Source organism: Leuciscus leuciscus, assembly GCF_965113295.1.
Source record: "Leuciscus leuciscus genome assembly, chromosome: 3".
Lineage (NCBI taxonomy): Eukaryota > Metazoa > Chordata > Actinopteri > Cypriniformes > Leuciscidae > Leuciscus > Leuciscus leuciscus.
Genome location: NC_138727.1, coordinates 28,843,403 through 28,856,576, shown reverse-complemented (window position 1 = coordinate 28,856,576; position 13,174 = coordinate 28,843,403). Strand labels below are relative to the sequence as shown.

Genomic DNA, 13,174 nt, shown 5'->3' with positions numbered 1-13,174 from the left:
ACATTCATATATAAATATAAAATTGTTAAATGTATGAATACCTGAATGAATTTTATAAGAGTACAAATAGTAATTTGTTTTTATTAACATGTTTAGATTTGATAAAATTACTGTGCAGATTTATTCAAGAATTGCTTTTTGCTGCTGATTTATACACTGTTTAATTTAAAAAAAATGGTCATAGCTATTGAATACATTTACTTCATATTTAAAGGTGTTAACTGTAACCTCACACTGCAAAATGATAACTTACAAAGGCAGGGCCGTTTGAAGGAATTTGGGGGCCCCAAGCAAAATGGACATGGAGGCCCCCCTAACCTGAACAGAACCAAACCAGTGCAGAAATGTTCTCTGGAGTCTGACTATCAATAATTATTGAAAAAAAGTTGAAATTTCGATTCACGGTTGCTAAGAGGCGCCAAAACGTTTGAAGTGGGCGGAGCCAGTTTTACTAAAATGGTTATAGCTCGTGAACAAAATTTGATATTTTCACCAAACTCGGTACATATGTGTATGGGCTCAAACTTTGGTGACCTTTAAAAAAATCGTGGCAATTGGCCTCATGGTGGCGCTATAACATGAAAAAAAACATGAAGAAGCCTATAACCACGGACCGTTAGTCCGATTGACTTGAAAATTGGTATGCAGTGCCTTGGTCCAAGGTGCCATGTATGTCTATGAGGACATTGGCGTGTCTCGAAAAATATGGCCGCCATCGCCCAATGAAGTTTGAGCTCCTATTAGACACGGTTCACAAAGGCCGATCGGAACGAAACTCAATGGGCATGTTCAACTCATGGCCTTAGAGGTCCGTAAGAATTTTAAAAGAAATCAGCCACTAGTTGGTGCTAGCAAGATTTATGCCCTCTGTAATCACGTGGTGTTACACATATCCACACAATATGCATATCATTTGATAGATCTCCTCATACTGAACAACTTTGCCTCAAGAACCACTGCTGTCAATCAAATCGTTCATTAAATATTCGCAATTATGTTAAAAACCTACTTTTGCGAACTAGTCCTAGGTTTTTCGCCCGATTGAAACCAAACCAGTGCAGTACAATTCTCTGGACTCTCTAGACCAGGGGTTTTCAAATTGAGTGAATGTGAGCCTCCCCTTAGAGTAGGTAAGGACAGCCGAGCCCACCCTTCCCCAAAATCCCGTCCGCCTGCCCTAACCCACACACGCCTCTGCAGTAAATGCCATCTTTTGTGTGTTCTAGGCAATGATGAGTTTCAGTAACAACTGATCAAATGTAAATATTATTTTATTTCCACAACTTTCTTAAAAGTGCATTCATAGACGATTCTTTGCAACAGCAAATAATTTCCAACTTCATGCAGGCCTAATTGAGGCTACTTTTAAAATCACTGAACATCAGTAGGCCTAACCACAAGTCAACAAAACATGCTTAACATGTGCAATCGGTGCCAAAGCTACCGGCAATGACACCTGACGGCTGAAATCGGCACGGTGTGTCTGGGCTTTAAGCGCACATTTGAAGGAGATGCACATCATCTCGAACAAAATCAGCAGTGGTGGAAAGAATACTGAAAAAACATACTCAAGTAAAAGTACTATTACATTCCAAAAAATGTAGTGTGAGTAGAGTAAAAAGTACTTGTCCAAAAAACTACTTGAGTAAGAGTAAAAAAGTAGCTCATTTAAAAGTACTCATGAGTAGTGAGTAGTGAGCTGCGGATTCTACCCCCTTATAATAAACACTGTGCACTACAATTTATACATTTTAAAAAATTGCTCTTACTGTAATTCACATTATATTTTGTTCTTTGTCAGAAAGATTGAAGAATATCTATCATCCATCTTTTTAAAATGCATCAAATCAGTACACTCATCACCATTTAAATCATATTACAGTATTTGGAAAAAAAAAGCATTTAAAATTAGGCGAAAGGCCACTGAGCCTGAGCATGCTATTGTTGCACATAAAATATCAATATTCATAACTGTGCAAAGAATTAAAAAACCTTTAGAAACTCATATGATAGTTCAGCATCACACAACATGAGATGGGTTAAATAGAGAGATTAAAAAATACCCAATTTCTCTCCAAAATGGTACCAGTTTTAGTGTTTTGATAAATGAGAATTACTAATATTATCAGATTACCTCACCTAATGCGCTGAAAAAGGCTAAGAAAAAGGCTAACACTAATTACACTGTAATTCCATGCTATTGTTGTATTACAAATTTATGAAATGTTTAATTTAGGTTGCAACAGTAAAAGTTGAGTACATTGAAGTTAGCATTTTAAGGTTAGGTTAGAATAATAGTAACAACAGTTTCTGCCAGTCCTATTTTTCTCTATTGTAAGTCACCTTTTGTCTTTAATGGCTCGAGCCCCAGCCCTAGACGATGAATCGTTAGGCTGATTGGATTAGCACATATGCTTTTGAATAGTTATGCTGATTCAATTGGACTGGTAGCGCTCTCAGAGTAGGGTGTGTTCATACTTAATTTACATGCTTTGTTCAGAGACTCCACCTCTATGTAATCCCTCCCCTCTTTGAGAAGTATAATTACACTGAATACTGTATTAGATTTAGATAATGTTGGAAGTACTGCAGCCACGTACAGCGGAGTTCTCAATAAAGAATAACTTCTGTTGAACGCGATCCCAACTGTCTCCTGGTCTTGCGTCGAAGAAAGAAAACTTTCCAACACTATTAAATATGTTACAATTTAAACGTAAATGCACATTGTTCTATAAGGGTGGCATCATCACTTACATTTTACACGGCTACATTTACTCACATTGTAATGCTGATAATATAATTTGTATGGAAAATTGTGCATTAAATAGGGAAGTTATATCCGGAGAAACAAAAGAAACAAACAAACAAACAAACACACACACAAATGCATGTCTCTTTGTAGTCTCGGCGAAGCTGTTTTATCAGCAGCATCCACACCCAAAAAAAACAGTTGAACATGAAAAACGTTTTTGTGCAAGTGGACTTGCCAAATGAAGACGGATTGTACGAAATGGATCAATCAAAAAAAAACCAAAAAAAAAACCACCTGTAGTTTATTAACGAGCTGTAGTCACGCACTGACAGAAATGCAGTTCAAGTTAACGCCAGTTCATAAGGTGCACTGATACTGAAGCTGGCTGCATGGCGAGCACGAGACGCGGCAGTGCACAGATCGAGACGCGCGTCTCTCTATAATGAGATTGTGAAATAAATGGGAGCGGGAATTCACCGCATTATGAACTCGTCACGCAATACTACATGGGAACGTATTGCGAAAGCGTGGGAACGGTTTATGAATTTGTGGGTATAGATTGCAAAAAACTGAAGGCACGGTTAACAAGTCTGAGAGAGTGGATTAGAAACTCGTGGGTGCGGTTTATTAAATCGAGGGGACAGTTTGAGAATTCGTGAGTACTGTTTATAAACTGAGCGGACGGATTGCAAAACCGTCGCCATGGATCGTTTTTTTACTCACACAGGTGACTTCCCGGGCTCCGTATCCTCCCGGCCTTAATGCTGACTTCTGTTGACTTGGGACAAGGATTTTAAAGCTAATACTCGCGTTGCACACAATTACCAATATCAATAGAGCTGCATACAGTTATTTTTTCTTTGCGTGTCGCGCCTCCCCTGTGGCTCTTTGGCGGAAACCGCTGCTCTGACCAATAATTATCGAAAAAAAATTGAACTTTTGCCTTCACCAAATGTCTTCGAAAGTCAAAAGTTAAAGGACAATCTCAACCAATCCTGGCAGTACATGACTTATTCGAACCGTCTAGATCAGGGCTATTCAATTAGTTTCATTCAAGGGCCGCATTATCAAAGCGAAAAGATGAGGTGGGCCGGTGGGTTGGTTTGGGGGTTTAGCTTATTTATTGAAACATAACAGGTTCAATAAATAAGTTAAAGTAACCCTAAAAAAGTATGGTATTTACTTGGAAATGTGATACCCAACAGTATGCAAATATATAAAACAATAATAAATAAAAACTTGATAATTTACAGCTGTGTACAACTATTTTCCTTGGAACAAATAAATTATTTATACAAACTTATAGCTGTTGGTGAGAAATAATAATAATTTTATTTATAATAGTTATGCTTAAATGAAAATATTCTGACAGCGAGACTTGATAACCACAGGCTACTCGCTCCCACGTATAAAAAATGCCTAAACACAAGTTAAAAACTATACGCACCTTTACAAAGAAACTGACATAATTTCATAACAAACATTAATTATAAATTCCTCTACCCACCTAATAAATCTAATGCAATATAAATCACTATATTTACTATTATATAATATTATAGTATATATATATTTACAATATTTATTTATTACTACATAGTATTCAATATAAATATTGCACATTTCTGCCCAACCCATGGTAAATTACTACAGTACATTCATGGTAAATGTCTGTAAGGGTGATTAGGGGATTTAAAGACTTCTAATTTTGTTCATGCCACAATGTTTCTCCTGCTTTCCTCATCAGTCTTGTTGGGAATGTTGAGACTGTTTCATCCGATTTAATAGGCTACTAATTAAATCAATGAGTGATTTGTGGTTTGTAACAGAGAGGTTTCTGTCGAACTGAAACGCTTCCCACTGGTTGTCGCAACGCTGTTTAATATAGTGTCCGGGACCGGGAGTAAACGCAACTCCGTGCTGGGCCGTGTTGAAACAACTAGAAACAACTGAAAACATCGCTTTTTGTTGTTACTGTACTGAACGAGAACCCGCTTCAGATGATTCAGTGACGGAGCGGTCTGAATGAATCCGAATTTTAGACCGTTATGCAAGCGCGTTTAGAATCAAACCTAAAGAATGATTCATTCACGAATTGGTATCGCTGGTTCAGTCGACATAAATTCGGGACACATAGAATAAACTGCTGAAATATTCGCACGTAAAGCGTTTCTCAGGTCAATTGGAGCGAGTATCAAACTGAATTAGCCGCATCGCCAGGAAAAGAGGAGGAGGGAGGTTGGTGCCGTCGGGCCGCATGGAGATGATTGGCGGGCCGCATTTGGCCCGCGGGCCGCCAATTGAATAGCCCTGGTCTAGATGAACTCTATCAACGGTGTGAATTTAAGGTGTTTTTGTTTAGATTTCGCCGAATGGCCATTCAAAATGGCGGCCGCCATTGACGGTCACGCTCCCTGGTACAAATTCGCTCATAACTCGAAAACGGAAAGTCTCTGCGCACTCAAACTTTGATGGTAAGGTCCTCTCCGGGCCCTTGATCGAAATCTATCATTCCTTCACTTCAACTGTAAGATGGAAGCTGTAATACCACTGTTGTCCACTAGAGGGAGCAGCAGGATTAGACATGATCTTTTTATCAGCTTTCAGTATTGGCTAACAAACAAATGCTTTAAAAAGCAATCTTTTTATTATGATCAGTGTTGTGTAAGTTACTTCCAAACTGTAATACATTATACATTACTTGTTACTGTTATTTAAAAGTAATTATTTACCTTCCAGACAAGACTTAGAGAAACTTGTGCATGCTTTCATCACCAGCAGGGTGGATTATTGTAATGGACTCCTCACTGGCCTTCCCAAAAAGACCATAAGACAGTTGCAGCTCATACAGAACGCTGCCGCTAGGATTCTGAGCAGAACCAGGAAATATGAACATATCACACCAGTCCGCAGGTCTTTACACTGGCTCCCAGTTAGATTTAGGATTGATTTTAAAGTATTATTACTGGTATATAAATCATTCAATGGCCTAGGACCTCAATACATTGCAGATATGCTCACTGAATATAAACCCAACAGATCTCTCAGATCATTAGGATCATATCAGCTAGAAATACCAAGTGTTCACTCTAAGCATGGCGAGTCCACTTTTAGCTATTATGCCAGCCACAGCTGGAACCAGCTTCCAGAAGAGATCAAATGTGCTCCTACAGTAGTCACATTCAAATCCAGACTCAAAACCCTTCTGTTTAGCTATGCATTTACTGAATGAGCACTGTGCCGCTGTTCGTCCGACTGTTTGTTTTGCTTTCAAAAGTAAGCTCAATGATCAAACTATAGGCAAGGTGACAGAGAGGGTTTTAATTATGGTCAGCAGGGCATTTAGCCCGTAACTGTAAATGCCCACTCAGAAGGTGTAAAAGAAAGTGATAATGTGAAAGTGACGTGCATTAATGTGGGTTTGAAAGTAGAACAGTATTTAAATGACGATATTAAAGTTTTCGTCTGAGAAAGAATGTGAACGCAGTGCTAAAGAAAGTGAAAAGAACGTGCGAGTAAATGAGGGAGAAAAGAAAGTTAAAGGAAAGTTGATAGATGGAAGTCGTAAGAAGATTGAATGTTAAAAGGTTGAAAGATTTAAGTCTTAAGGGAATCCTTTTGAAGGAAAGATCTATAATAATATATATTTTTTTATAAGTACTGTATTTTATTTTATTTTTCTAAACGGTTTTAATTATTCTTATTTCTTTTTATTATTTAAATTTCTTCTATGTAAAGCACTTTGAAATTGCCATTGTGTATGAAATGTGCTATATAAATAAACTTCAGGGTTCTTGCAGGTTTCAGCAAGTCAAATTTAAGACCTTTTTAAGACATTTTAAGACCATAAAGTTTGAAATTTATTCAAATCAAAGAATTAATTTTATTTCAATGAATTAAGTAATTGAAAAAACATTCATTTAATTTACAAATAAAACAATCATATTAGTAACCTTCCACACCAAACAACGTGGGCCCTATCTTGCGCCCAGCGCAATTGACTTTGTACACCGACGCATGTATCATTCCTATTTTGCACCCGCGCAAAGCGCGCTTTTCCCTCCACAGAAGCACGTCGCTAAACTAGGGAATGAACTTGCGCTCCCTGGGCGGTTCAGCGCAAAAAAGGAGGTGTGTTCCGGCGCAAACGTTCCTTCATGCTATTTTGATGTTTTAGAAAACAATTGCGCCACTAACCAGGAAAAAATAGTTTTAAGTCAGTGGCGCGTTGCGCATGTTATTCATATGCTATTTTAAGGGCGCATGCTTGGCCATAATCAATGTAGCGTGTGCACAACGCGTATACACTTTGATTCTCTCATCTACACAGAAGCAGCAGTTTTCATTTTTGCAAATCATACATTATTACGATAGATAGATAGATAGATAGACAATTTATTATAAAAGCATACATCTAGCTTACACATTTACCCAAATTATCATACGCCTGTTTAACCGAAGTTAATTTGGGTGGGTTTCTCCATTTTAATGTAACTTCTCTCTTTTACGGCCACGACGAGAGCGTTGCTCTCCTTGGCTGTGAACCGCTCCTGGCGCGTGCCTGGCAAATCCGCCGTTACAATAGCAATCCGCTATGGAAAAAGCGCGTCTGCTCTTAAAGGGAATGTGAGATGATTTGGTTTATTTCACGTTACGCCCAAACCACACCTATGAATAATGAAGCTACTTCAGACCAACCCATTTTAGATTTGCGCCTGGCGCAAGTCATTTATCCCGCCGGGAAAATAGCAACAGCGCCGAGACCCGCCCACAAAGTTACTTGCGCTTTGCGCTTGACACTTGCGTTTCAGATCGTTAAAATAGGGCCCCGTGTGTCAGAATCAGATATATATATTTTGTTTTATAGAAAATTGTACTATGCATATTATACTGTAAAAAACACATAATTAGTTGATTTTAGTTGATCATAGTTGATCATAACTAGAGATGAAATGTCATGAACATTTCATTTCAATGATTATTGTGACAAAAATGACCACGGTTATCACATAATCCTGTTCAAAAAGTACTAATACTACACAATGTCGAAAACCAGCAAATAACAAATAAAATTAGCATCAATATGCACTTTTTTTTTTACATAAACATTAAAATAATACCATTAAAATGATAGCCAGATTTTAAAAGTGTCTTGCAACACGTTATATACTAACACAGGGTTCCAGACTGCGACCAAAATGGCTTCCAGGCTACTACACTACTTCCAGCAGCAATGGCTTAGACAGTACCCGTGGTTGCGATACGAGGCTAATTCCATGCATTGTTTGTACTGTAAACAGTGTGGCCCATCCATTGCAGGTCATTCTAAATTTGTTACAGGGTCTGCGCAATTTAAGATTGAGTCTATTAAACTGCACAATGAAAGCAAAAAACATAAAACCTGTAGGGACCGGTGTGTCTCACGAAACACCGAGCCCCTTCCTACGGCTTTTCAGCGGTTAAATGAGAGTAATCGCTCGACAGAGGAAAAGGAAATGATTATAAAATGTAACACTGCTTATAACATAGCAAAAGAGGAACTCCCGTTCACAAAATTCAAATCAGAAAATATACTGATGAAAAAGAACGGGTTGAATGTTAATCCCACTTATGCCAACGACATGGCCTGTGCCCAATTTATAGGAGTGATAGCAGACAATCTGCGAAAAAAGACGGCTGACAAAATTGCCATTTATTGCAATCATTTATGATTGATGGAGATACAGACATCTCCAACAAAGAATGTGAGATTGTCTATGCCCGTGTCATTGATAATGGAAGACCTACCAATATCCTAATTGGTCATATTGACGTTCAACACGCCCATGCAGAAGGTAAGGAGTGTGAGATTTCTTATTTGTTACCATACAACTATAAACTTTGATAACGAAAAATCTGTATCAGCCTATAATAGTCTATCTTTTAAAATGTAATGCATACATTTGAATGTTTAATGATTTTTAAAAGATAGAAAGATGATGATCAGACAGACAGACAGACAGATAGACAGATAGATAGATAGATAGATAGATAGATAGATAGATAGATAGATAGATCATTCAAATGTAAAATGCTTAAAAATACAGATTAAAATTACTGTCCAAAATCCATGAAAATCCTGAAATTTGGCAATGATAATTACCAAATATTACATGTGTTTTTATATAATATATTACAGGTATTTATGCTGCAACCAAGAAAGCCTTTGCTAGCCTTGGTCCAAAATGTGAGAACTGGCTTGAAAAAGCCATAGCCTTGGGCGCTGATGGTGCTGCAGTGAACCTGGTGGAGTGCAGAGGAGGGGTCCTTTGTTATCCCATTCCACTGCATGCCACACAGGTGTGTTGCAGTTTAACATCTGCCTACATACATAAATAATCTTTTTACAAAATTTAATTACATAATACCTGACCATTTTATATTATGTTCCACACAAAGACTGGAGCTGGGATTGTTGAGTGTACAAAAGGATGTCTCTATGATTGGGCAAGTATATGACCTGCTACACCTCATCTGGAAAACCTACCACTTCAGCCCCAAATCAATGAGGGAGCTTAAAGCATTGGGAGCTGAAATTGGAGTCACAGCATATGCACCAAGTGGGGTGAAAGGGACAAGGTGGCTGCCTCATGTGTCCCGTAGTTTGAACACGTTCCTAAAACTAGGGAAGGATGGCGACCCCCAGAGCTCTGGACAGTTTGCTGCAGTATATATGCACATGGACCACCTGGCTGGTGCCTCAGCCAATGCAGACATAGCTGGCAGAGCAAGGAAGGTTAGTATCTCACCTCTTTGAGTTGGATAGTGTTTCATTATTGAAATCAGTTTTGACTTTGTATAAGAACAGAAAAGTGTTGTATAAAAGTTGAGAATAAGAAATATTCATACTTTTGCAGATCAAAGCCACCATGGAGGATGGGACATTTGTGGCATTCTGCCACTTCCTGTCAGATATTTTTTCTTCCATCAGCCGATTCAGCCTGTTGCTCCAGAGAAATGATGTAATTCTACCTCAGGTAAGGGAGACAGAGAGAATAGGGGCCAGGGGTGACATTTGTTTGATCTAACCCCTAAATATGTTTCATGTTAGTAAGAAAACAACTGTCTTCCTAGGTTGTTAGTGCCATTGAAAGTCTCCTCGCTACCATACAAACTATGGCAGCCAGAGTCAAACCAGATGGTAAGCTGTCAGAGTTCCTGACAGCTATTAAGGAGCAGCACCAACAGAAAGAAGGAGAAACTGGAAGACAGAAGTTAAAGTATCAGGTACATTTATGGACTACAATATGTAATGTTTAGTTCATGTTAATGAAATGTACTCAGTGGAGTTTTTATGTAATGATTCATAGGGAGTCACCCTTGTAAAAGGTTAAGCTGAAAAGCTGGCAGAAGGTCAACCTATCAGCCAGTGTGCCCCGAGATTGCAGAAAGCCATGGAGCTAACCTGTGAATCCACAGTAAAACACCTAAAAAAAAGATTTGACAGCCTTCTTGGTGAGTTGTTGTATTTACAATTATGTCATAATCACACTGATAGGTTCCAACACTGTTGCTAGGCCTATGTATTTCCTTATCTTCAATCTCTGTCATTTGGTAATAGAAGAGAATATAACGAACACCCCAACAGCCAAGGCAGTAAGGTGTTTCAATGTCTTCAACCATGACTCTTGGCCAGAAGATAAGCTGGAGCTCCTGGACCATGGTGTCAAAGGGGTGAAGTTTCTCCTAAAGCACTACTCCACTGTCCTCAATAGGTGAGTTTTTTTGTTGTATGGTCATATTTGTGTTGACATTATACTGTATATTGAGAACCTTTTTTTTTTTTTATGTCAGGAATGGATGCAACAATGAACAGGCAATAGAGGAGTTTCAAGAGATGAAAATGACAATAAACACGTCGTTCAAAGATAAAAGTTATCTTGCACTGTGGGAAGTCATGATGACAAAAGAGCCCTACTGCTCAGACTACAAGGTAGGCTCTGTTAATTTCAGTATATGAACAGAATATGATCATTGACACTTGATTTGGAGTGAAACTTGAAGTGGTTTGATCAACATGGTTGTTTTTTACAGAATGTTCTGCACCTGGTCAAGATAATGCTGCTGCTCCCAATATCTGCAGCAGTGCGCGAAAGAGGATTTTCATGTCAGAAGAGAATAAAGTCAGACAATAGAGCAAATCTGCACACTGATACTGTGGAGGACCTCATTAGAATTAGTGTTGAGGGGCCAGAACTGATGGATTATGATGCCAGTCAGGATGTTAGGCTGTGGTTCTCCCAAGGAAAGAGGACAAGGAGGCCCAACTATAAGAGCTGGCCCCTCTGAATTCAATTGCTACTGTATGTGTTACTAAAGTTGACATTTATTCGCAACCAAGGAGACAAAGGGTTGAACAGCTGTGAAGACAGTAAAATTATAATCATTAAAGAAAATACATGTTTTATTAATAGTTTTTTTGAGAGTTTTTTGATTTGATAGTTAAAAGATTAAAACATTTTGCTAACATGAGGTCTTGTGTCACTGTCAGTCTTTTTACATCAGTGCAAAACTAGGGTATGCAGATTAAGACTATTCATCAGCATGCATTGGTTAATCCCATGGCATGTAGCAAAAAAAAAAAAAAAAAAGGTGCGACCAAATCATATGCTGGTGCGACCAACTGAGAAAGTTGGTAGCACCAGTGCAACCAGTGGAAAAGTTAGTCTGGAGCCCTGTAACATATACAAGTTCAAATAAAGTTTTGACAAAAAAGTTTTTTTATAAAAAGATAAACCTCACATATTTCAGACTTGAAATCATTTTTTATAAAAAAAAATGACAGACATTTACAATGCACTTTAGCTTATCTTTTATTATTAATAGTAAAATTCGGTCGGATTTTCCCGTGGCGTCTGTCGTTGCTATGCAACCATGCACTGCGCTCTCCACAATGACAAAGAAGTTTTAGTGGCTAATGGATTTCCACCGGCGAGAAACGCTTGCTGTAGCTCTGCTTCAAGATTTATTTACGTAAAAGAGAAAAACACCCGTAGTGTTTGGGTGCACCCGCATCCTTCCAGTTGAGTGAGCTTTCAATGTTGTTACGGAAAGGGGCGAAGCTGATTGGTTGGTTCTTGTCACATGACCTGTGGTGCGTTTGCGGCATTCTGAAGAGTTGAGATTTTTTTTTATCTCGCTGCGCCTGGAAAAAAATGAGTGTAGAAGTAGAACTTAACATTCTAAAATGACTAGGGCTGTAACGATATGCGATATGAAACCGAAATCGCGACACACAGATCCACGAACCTGTGTAGCAGTGTGAGAAGGCAGAATCGCAACACGTCCCTTCCAACTCCCAGAGTTATCCTTCCCGTTCATTTCCAAAGTTACCACATCTTTAAATTACTATTATTTGAAGTTAACATTATAAAATACGTAGACCTACACCACAAAACTAGTTGAGGATAAATTCTTTAAAATTGGGCAATTCCAGCGTTATGGACATGACATTTGCAGTCAAAACTTGAAATATAAATTCTCAGAAAATGCATTTAATACCAATATATTGAAACGTCTGTTTATATATCCATAGGCTACTCCCTTAATAAAGGAGTCCAGACATTAGAAAAATATCAGTCTATACATGCGTTTTATATTTAATATAAAAAAAATAGACATGCATGCATGCTTGACACATAAAAATCTTTAACTTTTAGGTAGCAAAATATTTTTTGGTAATTCTGTAATACTGTGAATTACACTAAGCAAACCAAAAGTAATTCTACCCACCGGATGAAGAAGGGTTGGCTCTCCACAGAACATAATATATTAATTTTATTTTATTTTTCGTGTTCGCATTTATGAGGAAAAACAATGTTACGGACGTGTCAGTTCCCGGTTACGGACAGGACCGCTCTGAAAGCGACACTAAAAGACTTCTTTAAAACTTTCACAGAGACCTCAAACTGAAAGCACAAAGCCTTTCTTTAAAGTGAATTTCGTTTTGTATTAATTGTATCTTAATTTTTATCAATGTTTCATCAACCAATTGCCTGGATTTAATAAATAATAAGTAAATATAGAAGACAAGAGATAATCAGGACACGGAGGCGCCGGCGCGTGAACTGGAGATCTCGTAAATGAACCGAAACTCAGCGCCTACTTGCCTCACAGACATGTCTACTTTTAAACAGAACAATTCAAAACGAAAGTAAACAGACTGCTCTCTGCTTATGTAATCCGTATGAAATGTGCATTTCTCTCTGGCGCGTTCACTACTGCGAAGATCGTGAGTCAGCATTGTCAACTTCATCTTTGCAGCCGACACTGACACAGAAAACACTTGTTTATTAATAAACAATTCAAATGTCTCCTTTCTATATTTGACATATTCATAATCATAACTTTTGCCAGATTTTAGGTGCTTTTATTGGCAGCGCC

At 38.1% G+C, this 13,174-nt stretch overlaps 1 protein-coding gene and 1 long non-coding RNA gene across 5 annotated transcripts in view; one reads left to right on the top strand and one right to left on the bottom strand.

The window, feature by feature from the left end:
• timmdc1 (translocase of inner mitochondrial membrane domain containing 1) overlaps window positions 1-13,174 on the bottom strand; it is a 99,871-nt gene that overhangs the window by 35,625 nt on the left and 51,072 nt on the right. The window lies entirely within an intron of this gene.
• On the top strand, window positions 1,015-4,701 carry LOC309495657. The gene is made up of 2 exons (XR_014204765.1): window positions 1,015-1,109; window positions 1,141-4,701. It is a non-coding gene; the product is annotated as an uncharacterized lncRNA (long non-coding RNA).